The following is a 14920-nucleotide window of genomic DNA, read 5'->3' on the forward strand; positions in this document are numbered from 1 at the left end:
AATTATAAATGTAATATATTCAGACACATCGTCAGACATTATATCAATACAGAAATAAGCATTAACAAACCAGACTTTGTTAGTAAATTTTCAGGTGAATATATCCTGTTGACTTTTGCCAGCAGAGAAATAACTTCTTCTGTTATTTCACAGTAACTTCTATTTCTAAAACTACAGATGTCAATGTCCAGGCCCCACTCCCCTGCCCCTATTCCATCTTCTCATTTTATTTTAGCTCCTGTTGTCTGTTAATTGTTTGTCCTCAGTGACAATATGTATCATTGTGCAGAAGCTTTTGGGGGATTCACGTTCTTGAGAAAAGTGCCACTGAGTTGCCCATTTATTGTTTTCCAAGAGCCAACAAACTTCTGGGAATTTGATAAAGTTTTCCTTTTTCCCACTTCCCCTAAAATGTCCAACACATTTATAATAGTTTCACAAAATGTGAGGATTCCTTATTAGAAAAGGAAAGTATTGTAGAAATCATAAGTTCCACTTTTTTTAATTGAGAAACGGAGATTTATTTTCCAAGATTCAAAGAAAAATCATTTGAGATGCCAAAGAGAAATCTATACGAAACCACTGCTTAAGTCTTTAAAAGATTCAGGTTTTGCCAAATTATCTGCTTTAACTGGTAATGGTTACTTCCTAGGGTTAGTTGTTACTATGAAGGAAAGCATGGTGGACAGAATGACTTCAGATTACATTGGGCAGGGAAATTAAGAAATTCATATCTCATATAGCCATAATCTTAAAGATATCACTGCTTATTCATTACAGACAATCAAAGATAAATAAAGGAAATTTCAAATACACTGAACCCTATCATATCTGGTCATATAGAGCAATTCTTACAAAGCAAATTATCATCATATATGCTTTATCGCCTAACAGCAATAAAACTCATAATTGTCCCCTTTGTCTGATTGTATTTCATTAATCTCTGTTATCTACTTTATCCATACAACTGATTCTCAGTTGTTAAATGTTAAATTTCAACCACATAAATTGCCTTTATACTAGAAAGAACAATATCTTAGTTTTCTAAAGATGACCAAACCTGGCTCTGGTAACTCTTTTTCTAAGAGTTTCTACCCTCCTTAAAATTCTTAGATCCCAGTCAAGTTCCTAGAATATTTCTTCCCTCAGTCTTTTTCTCCCATAAGAGTCTAGATTTTCTTGTAAATAAAAATGAAAAAAACTAAAGACTCCCTAAATATTTTGGCAATAAAATGAAGCTGACCCAATTCAATTTTTTTTTGAGAGAGAGAGAGAAAGAAAGCACAAGCAGTGGGAGGGGCAGAGAGAGAGAGAGAATCTCAAACAGTTTCCACACTCAGTGTGGAACTGATGGGGTGGGGGGTGGGCTCAGTCTCACCACCCTGAGATCATGACCCTAAGATCGATCATGACCTGAGCCAGAATCAAGAGTCAGAGGCTTAGGCAACTAAGCCATCTAGATGCCCCTGACCCAATTCTGATTCTAACCTACTTTGTATTCATTCCACAAATATTTAGCAAGCACTGCCATGTGCCAGGTACTGTGTTGAGTACCAAGGACAAAGGTGAGAAAGCAGCACAGAGTCCCTTGATCACACCTGATTCACCCTCTCAATGAGGGAGACTCTTGTTTCACATTGGTGCCTTGTTATTGCCATTTCTCACTCGTGCCCTGGTCTCTGCAAGTGAAAGATGCCACGTTTTACAGCTTATTTAAAAGGACCAGATCATTTGACCATCAAACTAAGTATATTGTAGATAATTATCATATAATCTTGGCTGAAACAAAGGTTAGAGGAATACAAAAAGATTTCATTTTCATTTCTTCGCTGACAGCTTCAGAGCCAAGGGCACTTTGACTGACGCCATGGCTTTTAAGAAATGCCAAGTACAAGACACGTCCACACACTTATTGTGTGGTTTGTGTTTAGAAAAGCCTGGAGGCAAAGGTGGTAGGGGGCATTCTGTCCTCTTTTTTTTTTTTTTTTTTACTTTAAATAAATCATGAGCTGATGAGTTCCTCCAAAATTCTTTCTCCACTAGCTAAAAAAGGATGTCATCATATCCAGTCTGTTTTTCTGCAGGGAAAATGTCTGTGTGGGATTCTTAACTATCTTGTGGTCAGAGACCCCTTTGAGAATCATAGAAGGAAATGACCCTATGGATCTGGAGCAGGTGGGATGCTTTTATGTGTAATAAGTACATAGATACAGAATTTTGCATTTAGTCTTAGGAAATCCATCAACCCCAAATTAAGCAACTCCTATCAGAGTATTTAAAAGACTATATTTCATAAAGTGTACTCTATAAAAATTGGTATTACTATTACCTGGTGAGGAAAATGCTCCCATAGGGAATGAATCTGGGAAATGCTGGGCTTCAAAAATGATTTTTCACAATGATCTTTATAAATCCTTCAGTCTCTTCATGTGCATGGCACCTTCCTAAAATGATGGGGTGGATATATCTGTTCCTTAGGTGTGCTGGGCATGGACCCCTCCACTTCCAACATCCATACATGAATTGCCTTTTCTAACTGGCATTCTAGAAATGCTCTGAGAAATCATTCATTCCCAATCTTCCTACCATGCTCCCTGATCCATCAACTGAATCTGGATGAAGAAGACCATCTGCTATGACAGAAGTCAATCAATAATGTTAAGATTAATAGCCAATGATTATTGAGACACAGGCACTAAAAAAAAAAAAAAATGCTTCCACTTGGTGTGGATGGAATTTTTCATCTTTTATTTAAATCTTTACCCTCTGAAGTACAATGTGGGCTTGGTTAAGAGCAGGCTTCTAAGCCTGTCTCTGCTTTGGTTTCCTCACATATTAAATATGGATAAAAATGGAATCTACCACATGCCATTACTGTGATAATTAAATGTGTTAGTAAATGTAAAGGACTTTGATTAGTATCCAGCACAGAAGTGCACAATCAATATTAGCCATAATTTTTATTTTCTATAATTACATTAATATATTTTGTTCCTTAAGTATCACTTGATTATCTCGGAATATTTAATATAGCCACCAAGAGGTGATAAGTATTAATATTTTCAAAAGCAGGCAGTGGCTACTTTATCTTGGAATATCTAAATGTAAATTGAAACATTTAGGGGAAAAAAGTCAGATATTGGAAAGAACATCCATTTCTCATCCTGAAAGTTGCATACATTTTCATTTTGTTTTACTCAGATATATAAAGCTACACCAACATTTAGAAACTTGGGTAAAAAGAGTGAAATGAAGATAGATCAATGCTCTCTGCCAACATCTCCCCATCTTCTTACAATACTGCTTTGTCATTATTTAGTTTCTTTAGTGTATGATACAATAAATGACATAATTATGGCTCGAGGCACTTAATGGCAAAAACCACAGCCTACTATTAAAAAAAAAAGAGTCAAATAAGAGTCATTATTTATATAAAAGGGAAAAAAGCGTAAGACTGATAGATGACTCAAACTTAGCTTAATTCCATCCTGACCTGACTCATTATCATAAGCCCAACTAGGAGGAATTGGGAAAATTCACTGATTTCTCCTACTGGTCTCCCTTTTCCCATTGCTCTCTTTCCTACTTAAAATCCACTTTCCATCCAATAGCTAGCTTGCTCTCCTGCTTATATCTCTCCAATCACTTCTCATTGCTCTCAGAACAGAATCTTTGATTCAGTCTACAAGGTGTCACATGATATGGCCTGTTGCTGCCCCTAATCCCTCACCTCACACCTCTCTTTCCCACCTTGGACTTCATCAGTTCTTTGAACCAAGCTCCTTTCTATGTCAGAGCCTTTGCACTTGTCACTGCCTGGAAAGATTCGCATTCAGATCACATGTGCCCTGATTCCATCTGACCATCTGAGCTGCTAAGGGATAGTCAATGACTCTCTTCCAACAGGCATTCCTTGACCTTTCTACATATGGCAGCCCTTCTACCCTTCCTCTCCCTGTTCATTATCTATCACACCATCAGTTTTATTTCCTTAAAGATCCAATATTTATTTGACATTGCTATTAATGAATATTAGCACTCAAATCACCCTAGTTATCTGCATGACACAAATGAAGTCTTCCATATCCATTCTACTTTAGGGAGAAGTCATTTATTATTATTGGTCTATAAGTTTCAGCCTACTATGATAAAAATTAACTCATTTTTTTATCATTCACAAAAAACTGCATAACTCTGAACATTAATTTTGAAGCAATCCCTTAGGTATAAGAGTAATAGTAACACATAAAGGAAAGCAAAGCTCACATAGTTCATTTTCAAACTATTTTACAGTTTTCAAAGAATGGGCCAGTCTACTCTATTGGTTGATCCTATGACAAATCTGAAGGATCAAAAATTGATGAAGTCATACAATTTCAGTATTGGAAGAAAACACAAAGCCTTAGAACCAGCCAGTCATCTAATACTTGAATCTCTTCTATGCTGTTCCTACCAGGTGTAAATTCACCATTAATAAGGAACCTCTTGAGAAAGGAACCCTTTCTTCTTTTGAGATTTCTGACTCTTAGGAAACCTAAAAAGATGAGATAAGACAGGCCTCCCAGTAACTTCTATCCATTGGTCCTATTTCAATACCTTAAATCTCAGTGGAATAAACCTAACCTCTTTTATATGCAACAGCCTTTCAGGTTTCTGAAGACAGTTGTAATATCCCCTTAACTTTTATCTGGGATAACATCTTTAGTCCTTTCAACTATTCTTAATATGCCATCATTTCAAATTCTCACCAGGGAGCAATCTTCTTAATTTACACCACTTTCTCTATGGCCTTCTTAGCAGGTGAAACCCAGAAATAAACCCTTTGCCACAAGTAACTAGATCACTGCGGAATAAAGCAGTCTGTCAAAACCTATGTTCACGATGTCAAAGCAACAACAACAAAGCATATAGAGCCATCTAGGAATTTAAAACCAAGAGAGGGAAAAAAACAAAAGGAAAAAAAAAAAACAAAACATGAGAAAACTGGCCCCTCTTTCATCCCCACCCCCACCATTCTCTAATCATTTCTTGTCTAGTTTGGGTTTGTTTGTTTGTTTTTTAATTAAGTTGCATGGATCACCGTGATAGGTTCTTTCTCCTAAGCTTAAAGAGATAAACCATTCTACTTAGCTCAAACTATATTATCAATATGTAGTTAATTTACAAAAATAGTAATTTCTAAATCAAAACCACATGAGATGTCATCTCATATCTGTTAGAATGACTATCATCAAAGACAAAGGATAATAAGTGTTGGCAAAGATGTAGAAAAACGAAATGCTTGTGTACTATTGATGGAAATGTAAAGTGTGTAGCCACTAGGGAAAACAGTAATGGAAGTTCTTCAAAAAATTAAAAATTGAACTACCATATGATCCAGCAATCCCACTTCTGTTACCTATCCAAAGGAAATCAGAATCTTGAAAAGATGCCTGCACTTGCACGTTCATTGCAGCACTATTCACAATAGCCAAAACATGGAAACAGCCTATGTGTCCATCAACAGATGAGTGGACAAAGACGATGTGCTATATATACAATGGAATATTATTCACCCATGAGAAAGAAGGAAATCTTGACATTTGTGAAAAGATAGATGGACCTCAAGGGCATTACTCTAAGTAAAATAAGTCTAACAGAGAAAGACAAATACTCTATGATACCATTTATGCGTGGGATCTAAAAAAGTGAAACTCAGAAAAAAAGAGAAAGAAAGAAAGAAGAAAGAAAGAAAGAAAGAAAGAAAGAAAGAAAGAAAACAAAATAAGAAAAGGAAAGAAAGAAAAGAAAAGAAAAGAAAAGAAAAGAAAAGAAAAGAAAAGAAAAGAAAAATAGACAAGATGTTGTTTACCAAGGGTGGAAGGGTAAGAGAAGTAGGGAAATGTAGGTGAATGGGTATAAACTTTGGTTTTTAAGTTTATAATATTTGGGGGATCTAATGTATAGTTTACTGATGATAGTAGTTAACAACACTAGTATGGTGTTCTTCAAAGCTGCTAAGAGAGTAAATCTTAAATGCTCTCAGTGCAAAAAAGGAATATTAATTGTTTGAGGGGATGGAGGTGTTAGCTAGTGCTACATTGATAATCATTTTTCAATTAACATATTTACTAAATCAACATGTTGTATATCTTAAGTTTATGTTATATATGTCAATTATATCTCAATAAGTCTGGAAATAATAGCAATTTCTTAGGGCTGAATCTGATATATCAAGTACGCATAAATAAAATACACTAACAACATTGTTAAGGTGAAGAAATTAGTTGATAGAGTAGTTTGCCTAAGGTCACAAGCTAATGACAAAACCAGGATCAGAAGCCAGCCTCCTGATCCAAGGCCCTTGTTACCATATCTAGGGCAGCCTTTTGGATTCCTAAAAAGGACAAATTCTACCATCTTTTTCAAGTTAAAAATGTAGAAACTGAGGGGCACCTGGGTGTCTCAGTCAGTTGGGGGTCAGACTCTTGGTTTCTGTTTAGGTTGCGATCCCAGGGTTGTGGGGTCGAGCCCCACATCAGGCTCCACCCTCAGTGAGGACTCTGCTCCTCCACTCTCTTTTCCCCTCCCCCATCCACTCCTGTATTCTCCCTAAAATGAATGAATAAATCTTAAAAATATATATATATAGAACTAAATCTCAGCTTATTGACTCATCCAAAATTAGAGATTCAGCAGCTGGGAATGTGAACATGGATGTTCTGAGTCCAAGGCAAGGCACTCTTAGACAGTCTGACAGTTTCAGTATTTCACCACTAGCATTGGCCTTAAATATTAATAGTGCCTGGTTTTCTGGGATTTCTGATTTTTTTTAACTTGAAATAGTCAACAGAAACTAAATGACCAAAATCTGTTTTCTTGTTGAATGTATTTTTTATAAGCTATTTCTTCTTCCAAGTACACAAGAATACATATTTGTTTTACGTCTTTAGGCAGCGGAAACCATGGAGACAATATGGAAAAGCTTGAGAGGCTAAAAGCACTCATACCAAAGTCATTACTAGGTCCAGATTTTGTTCTATTACAGTTTTACATTAAAATTTTGAAGCGTTTCTACAAATTGGGTTCATAAGGAAAATGCTGAGTACATTATTGCATCGATTCTACAGGGGGGTATCAACATAATGTTTGGGGAAGTTAAACAATCGCTATGGTTTCTTTAATTTATATGTCAAATCATATATGTGCATCTGTTAAAGTGATTCATACTCAAGCTCAGATACATGATAATTTCATCCCTCACCTCCCATCAGGTGAGGGACCAGCAGTTCCAGAAGGCTCCATCATAAAGTCACACAAATCAGTAAATTCAACAGCATCCAAAGTTTAGAAACATAAACATCTTCCAAAACTGGTGGTTCTTCAGCTAGCAGCAGCAGCCAAAATAACAAAAACCATGTCAAAGTCATGAGAATTACAGCAGTTCAGAGAATAACTTACCACGCAGGGAAGAAATGAAATTATGCTGTACTTAGGTCCCCATTTCCTCCGCAAAGTAATTCTAAAATGAATTTGTGCCAAGCGGGGCTTGAGCCAACATTTCTCCCTCCCACAGCTCACCTTTTCTTAGTTAAAACGTACAAGTTGTGACAGCACCGCCGTGTCCATGGCCTTGTGGTATATGAGCAACAAGAGCAACCAGCAATCATTCTGGGCAAGTGAATGCCAAAAGCAGAGTGGGGGGTGGGGGTAGGGGTTGAAATTGCTTTTGAACGACAGCCGGGTCCTCATTTTCTAATATTAACTACTGATCCCCATTTAGTCATTTGTTTACAATACACAGGAGATAACATTTACCCCTGCCTCAATGCCAGAGCTGCTGGTCTTTTATTACAACATATTCCTAGCACTGATGAAAGCTGGCAAGATAGGCAGATCTGCTCCCTCCACCCCCACCCCCACTCTTGACTCATGGGCTCACCTCTACCTGTGGGAATAAAGACAGGAGTTCTAGAAGAGGAGCCACCTGGGGAATCAGACAGGGAGCCTTCAGGTACTGAGCGGATAAGGAGAAAGACTCAGGATTGAAACCAATTTCAGTAAATTATACATAAGTTGTGCAAGTTCTGAGAATAAATTGGTGTCACAAGTACCTGGTTGTATCTGTTTCCATTCCATAGCACCTATGAAAGCGTATATACACCTAAAATTTATATGTACTCATGAATAAAGTTTATTATTAAAATGACATTAACATGGGAAACATTAAAAAGGAGATCCCAAAGCTTCTAAACTATTGCTTAAACAGCCATATTAATTTTGTGTGTGTTTTAGTCCAGCGACATTAGTAATCATGATGAGGCAAATAAATGGAAATGAAAAATACAGTCATGTCTGCAATAGGGGTGGTTTAATACTGTCACCCACACAGCAATTTTAATGTTTCCCAAATGTAGGATATTTCCATTTTCCCTCTTAAGTGAACTTTACTGTGTTTTGGCATTGATCATGCTACTTTCTCATAGACTCAGTAAGATTGAAAAGGAAAGCAGTGTTTCCCTATGGACCCTCCAACCAACACCTCTACAAATCTTGAATTGTGTTGGGGTCACAGAAAACATGAAAAATGCAAGCAGTGCAGGAGAACAAGCAGAGCAGCTAGCCGGCCCCACCTAACCAGCACATGTCTATAGGACTGCCACGTGCAATCACGTTCTGATTATGCGTGGACTGTGTTAAGACAAATTTTTTTCTGCTGAGGATGTGAAGAAACACTGCCAAATAATTATTACTTGGAAGTAACAAATGCCTCTTAGATCAAGTTATTTTTTTCCTGAGTACGCCATTCCTTCTTCCAAAAGTATAGAGGAATGGGTAATCCGTTCTGGCACAGTGAGAAAATGTGAAAATAAAAGAAGCAATTTTGCATTTTCTCTGTATTGGAATACTAGGTCTATTCCACAGGTAATCAACTTTTCTGTGAGTAAAATGTTTTATTTTTCAGGGAGGGTGAACTCTTCAGCAGACAGATGTCAAGCAAAGCCATTTCTTAAGTGAGCTCTTTGCAGAAGTGGTTTGCTTCGCATTAAGGCAGAGTCAGAGCTACAAGAGCCCCATGAGACACCACAACCAAAGCAATTTCTGATATTACTAACTGTCCAAGGGAGAGTCCACACCAAACATAACTGTCAACAGAAGCTACCAATGTCTTACTTTCTTATTGAAACAGAACAGGTTTGAATGCCAGGGGTTCAGGTTCCCGGAGTCATCAACTATCAGATTTAAAGGATGAGTGGAAATGAAAACCATAGTAACATATCCAATTTCAGAGTTATAGTATTTCCACTCAGATACTAATTTTATATTTCTGCAATCCACAGTCTTTCAGGTTGCCTCTGAAAGGAGCTATCCCATAATACTTACGATTCTCTGTAGGGTAAGACTAGCGGATGAAAAAGAAATCTACTCCTTTAGGAATTGTCAGAGAGCATGGCTATAAACCTTGAGATCACAAAATGCAAAGGTAGCCATGGAGATAGGAAACGCAGACCCAGAGACTGATAAAAATCTGCTCTAGGACTTGATATAATCCACTTCTGATTGCAGTGGGATGCTACACAGCCCCCGGTACATAGCAGGGAAGTAATAAATACCTAGAAGGCAGAGTAAGGCTAGTAATATTAGGAGTATCATTACCATTATTATTATTTCAGATTCCAAATGTAAAAATGGATAATAAACCTGATTTCTTGCTTTGCTCACATGGATATTACTGAGGTAAGAATGTGCTTTATTTGATAAGTGTTGGATGGAAAAAAAATAACTCACTTCCCTGGAGCCACACCAAGAAACAGATAGTACGTTTCTCCTTGAGCAGCCCCCTTCCATGGACGTGAATGATCAACCAACTTCCCATCTTTCCTTTCAACAGTTCAATATAATTTTTATGATTGTGTTGAAATGTCTTTTAAATCAATCTTCACGCCTCTGGCACCAAAATTAGGAGACAAGGGGAAAAGTTAACATCTCTTCATTTTTAGCTCCATGGTAATTGTGCAGGCTTTTACAAAATTAGAGTTTTTTGCGTGTTGCCGGGTGCTTTGTTTTTAAGTCACATATTTATGAAAATCCAAATCTGACAACGGCAACTTTATCTATTTGGTAGTTTCAACTAAATGAGAATAGGAGAAGGGGTGGGGAGCAATGAGCAGAGTTCATTTCACAAACTTACAACTTTCTCCCACCTGAGTCTTTGTCAGCTATGACTGAATGGGAAAATCCAGAGGCAACCCCATTAGCCCATGAGGCTGGATTGAGGATACAGATGCCAGAGCCAGTGACCTTGTGCTAGAGGGGTGGTACCCTGGTAGCTCGAGTCTGCACTCCCCCATCTCCCAGCGACCCAAACACTCTCTGTTACGTTTCCAAAGTCCATGACTTCCAAAGTCATGGCTCCTTTTATAGGATGAATTCCAGGGAAGCCCACAGCCTCTCTCAGTCAGTGAGCAGGAGGAAATGAGGCCTACATCACGGTATCTGACTCACAACTCTGCTCACAATTACCAGACAAACCACTTAACCTCGCTATGCTCCAGTTTCTTTTGTAACCCAGAAACACAGCAATGTGCAACTCTACCTCATGGGATTGTTTTGAGCAGTAATTATAAATACATACATATGTGTACGTGTGTGTGCGTGTGTGTATAAGCACTTTAGCTTTTTTTTTTAAAAAAAAAAGCACTTTAGCTTAATAATGTATTCTAGCAATATTTAAAGATAAAGTTGAAACAATTGAATTGCCTTCAGCTGTAATGCTCTGCTCTCCACACGAAGCTGCTAGTGTTAAATAGCACGACTTAGAGCTGGTCTTCCCAGGTCTCTACCCTTGGGCTTTGCCACTGACTTGCTCTAACTTCCACTTTGGATTCTCTCTGCCTCAATAGTCAACCTTAAAATAATCTCAAGTGATGAACTACCTTGCAGGGCTAAGGAGGAGGGGTGGGGAAGCCAAGGGATTTAATATGTGTAATTGAAAAAAACAACAGACAGGATTCATCCCTCAAATACACACTTGTTATTTCTATTCATATAAATGCAAATTCAGCCCAAGAGTAAAATCGCATGAAATTCTCTGATTTAAGGCATTTGCCTAGTAATAGTCACAGACATTTTTTTTTCTGGTTTTAGCCAACCAAGTGAAGAACTGGAGGTTTTAGGGAATGTCTATAACGTTGCCCTGAATCACTTGTATGTGGCTTATATAATTTAAATTGTTTGGGTTATCTATGGATAACGGCAGGCAGAGTTTGGCCATAAACCTTCCAAGCAACCATGACTTCCTGAGCCCCTCTTCTAACAAATATTTCTAACCTGTTTTCCTTGACTCATTGCCAATAAAATGGATGGAACGCTTTCAATTCTCTCTTTTTCTTTCTTGGTCATAGCTTCAGAACCCTAGCGCTGCTTGATTCCCTTCAGTTGCAGATATTGGTGGCTGGACTCAAGGGCCAGGCCCCTGAAAAGTTTCACAGAGGGGACAAACGTAGGGCCAAATTGGACCCTCCGATTCACACCGTGTTTCTCTGAGATGTGTGGTAAGTGTCTGAGGTACTGATAACGCTGCAGCCAAGGTGGTAAAAAAAAATAGAGCCAACACATCACTCTCACTGCACTGGAAAGCCATGTGACATCCTGAAGCCAATCATGCTGCAACGCATATTGCTCAGGCCATCACCCTCCTGGGCGCTATGCATTTTAATTGCACGTGCTGCAATTAAAATTGAAGATTTCAAAGAAATTATTGTATTCCTTGTGTTTCCAGATCATTGCCTAGGACTTCTGTGTTCCTTGACAAGAGTCTTAGAGACCATTTTTAAGCACCTTTCACTTGAACAGAAAGAAATACATCACCACCAATGAGAAAGCAATGGCGGGGGATACAGATAATGTACCACCTAAAGTTGCTACACAAGTCCAAGGGCCACTATTTACTCAAATCCAATCAAAACGTGAACAGCGCCCCCTGGAGTTGTGCAATAAAGAAACCCTGCAGGATCACAGCTATCCTTAGGGAAATCTTCCTAAATAAAAACAGACTCAAATAAATTAGAAATGGCCACCAAGGAGACATAGTTAGGGTTCTGCTCTCTGGGTCTGACTTTTCATCTTAAACAAGAAGAAAGGTTACTTTCATGAGATCATCTCCAGTATAAACTGTGTTCTTAAACTATGAATTCTGAACCAAATCCAAATAATAAGCGTCGAGTGATGAGACCAATGCAAATGCTTCCCTCTTCCAAGCACTTTGTTAACTAAAATCATATTAGTGAAAACTGAAAGGAATTCCAAATGATCCCTCATTGTTTTAAAGTTGAAGGTAAGAAGTTGGCAAGAAGTAAAATCCCTGGGCTCCCTGACCAGTTTAGTTTCTTTCACAACTAATAATAATACTGCAAAGAAATGAAAGAATGGAATCATCAAGAAAAGCAAAGTTCCACTGAAGCAACATAGGCAGCATTTCAAAAATTACTTTAGGAGGTTTGGTTCCCCCAAGCTGGAGACATATTCTTTGAGCTAAATAACAAAGTCTGCTTTAGAGCAAACACAAACAAAACAATTTCCTTAATTTGGGGGTAAAATACTATGTACTTGACATTATCTTCTGTAATTCTCACATACCACCAGCCAAACCATTTATTAATTATTCAATTAATGGGCTCTACATTCTGTCATTTAATTTATAAAAGTAGTATGTATGTTTTTTGTGAAGTTTCCCATGTCCCTGTCTACTTCCTTGGTGTAAGATTCTCCTACTGCATATGGTGCCACACCTCTGACTTGAAAACCCCTTGTACCCACATTGGCCAATTGAAATGTGAGCTGAGCTTGGCTTCCTGATAGGAAACTCCAGTTCATTACATTCAAACATACTTTGTATCCACTTTAAAGACCATAATCCAAGTGGCACTATGATTGCTTATAAACCATGAGCTTTTGTTTTAGGAATATAAACAGAAGGGCAATTCTTAAAATTGTGCAAGTCATCTCAATTTCAAGCATTAGGTATTGGGCTGACAGCCTAATTCGGGTTGGATATTGCTACACAATATTGAGCTCAATTAGATAAATGGAGTTTTATAACAGAGGTAAAAAAATCATAATAGAAATTCAAACACAAGTTACAAAAGTAAATACACACACACCATATTCTATACTTGGGGACATCCAAGAGAGAAGAGAAGGACACAAAGCTTTGCCATTACAAAGTGAATAACATACCCTTTTCCAAAAGAGAATGGATGTAAATTATCTCAGTGTCTCAGGCCTTCCATCCAACACTAAGCTTTGCCCTGAAAAGTCCTTCTGGAATATTCATTTAAATATTCTCCAATATCCCTTATTGGTACAAGGAAGGAGAGGTGTTTCTCCTGACTCTATTTTCATCTGTCCTTTATTACACTGCACTAAGTACCATGAAGAGAGCTACCAGTGGCTAGCATATTGTATAACACATAGTACATACTCAGTAAATATTTGTTGGATTACTGAATGAAAGAGTTCTCCCCCCGCCCCCCGACCCTGCCCTTGTCCCTTCCTGGCATATGGCAGCAGTAGATAATGTGTATGTAAAATGTAGTGCAATTTCAACTGAAGATCAGCTTTTAGGAGTAGAAAAAAAGCTTAGATGGGCTCAAATTCATTTTTTGACCAGCAATCCTTTCTGTGTTCCTCATGATCACCATGAGTAGGAGTGAACTTCATGGCCATGGCTACGTCCTGTCATGTTTGTATACTTTCCAGCCAGCTAAGAGACTGCCACCTCAGGGCACTTGGGTGGCTCAGTGGTTGAGCATCTGCCTTCCACTCAGGGTATGATCCCAGGGTCCTGGGATCGAGTCCCACATGAGACTTGGAGGGAGCCTGCTTCTCCCTCTGCCTATGTCTCTGCCCCTTTCTCTGTTATCTCTCATGAATAAACAAATAAAATCTTTTAAAAGAGAAAGAGAGAGAGAGAGAGCGCCTGCCTCCTCTAGGCTGGAAACTAAATGGAAAATTTCATACTTTGACAACATTTAATTAAAGTTCAAAAAGTTAACATATGTGGGTTAAAATAGGGAAAAAAATGATGAGTAATCATCTATATCTTTTATAGGAAAAAAATATATTATATATTTTTGTTTTGATCTTGCAAAGGTGTTTCACCCTGACTGCCTCTAGGGAGATTTTTCTAAAAATGTGTATCTGAGTTCTTCATTCTATGCTTAAAATTCACCAAATGCCTTCAGCATAAAGTCAAGATTCACAGGATGATTTGCCAAAAGCTTGATCTGGCCCTTGCTTATTCTGCAAACTCATGCCCCAGCACTATTCCCAACAGTAACCACCACCACTGCCAAATAAATCTGTAATACTTGAAGATCCCAAATATACATTTCATTTTTCTTCCTCTTATCATCTCTGTATGAAAATGCTTCTCTCCCCATGCTACAAACTCATTTCCTATGCATGCACACATGCACACACATATGCACACTTCACCAAGCTAAGTTCTCTTTATTTTTTTAATTAACTCAGACATCATTCTTCCAAACCTCAAGTTCTCACTCAACCCCTCTTCCCATAATCTGGATTGAGTGGAACTCTTAGATGAACGCTGCACTATTATAACTCATTTATCTGTTCATTCTCTCCCCTTCCCTAAGCATCTGTAAGGTCTTGGAAGGCAGGGCCTGAGTCAGTGTCTTTGGATTGCTAGCATCTAGCATAATACTTACTATTATTGTCAAAACTCAATAAAAATGGAATAAATGAACAAATATGCCCATGTTTTTATTTGTTTGTACTTCTCCCAAAAGATACTGCGTGGAATTCTTATTAAAACCGTTAATCCAATGAATAAAACCAACCAATCAACCAAAGACAAGCAGATTGCTTCCAAATAGATTGGTAGTAAACTGGTTTCCTGAGCTTGCTATACACA

General features: G+C 37.9%; 1 protein-coding gene and 1 long non-coding RNA gene across 2 annotated transcripts in view; one reads left to right on the top strand and one right to left on the bottom strand.

Annotated features, from left to right (window-relative positions):
• Window positions 1-7671, bottom strand: part of LOC121480656 — a 163751-nt gene extending 156080 nt beyond the window's left edge. The window contains exon 1 of the long non-coding RNA XR_005985039.1: window positions 7561-7671. This is a non-coding gene — a long non-coding RNA (uncharacterized LOC121480656). The remainder of the gene's footprint in view (window positions 1-7560) is intronic.
• VWC2L (von Willebrand factor C domain containing 2 like) overlaps window positions 1-14920 on the top strand; it is a 150595-nt gene that overhangs the window by 103865 nt on the left and 31810 nt on the right. The gene's annotated exons all lie outside the window — the stretch shown is intronic.

Source organism: Vulpes lagopus, chromosome 22 (genome assembly GCF_018345385.1).
Source record: "Vulpes lagopus strain Blue_001 chromosome 22, ASM1834538v1, whole genome shotgun sequence".
NCBI lineage: Eukaryota > Metazoa > Chordata > Mammalia > Carnivora > Canidae > Vulpes > Vulpes lagopus.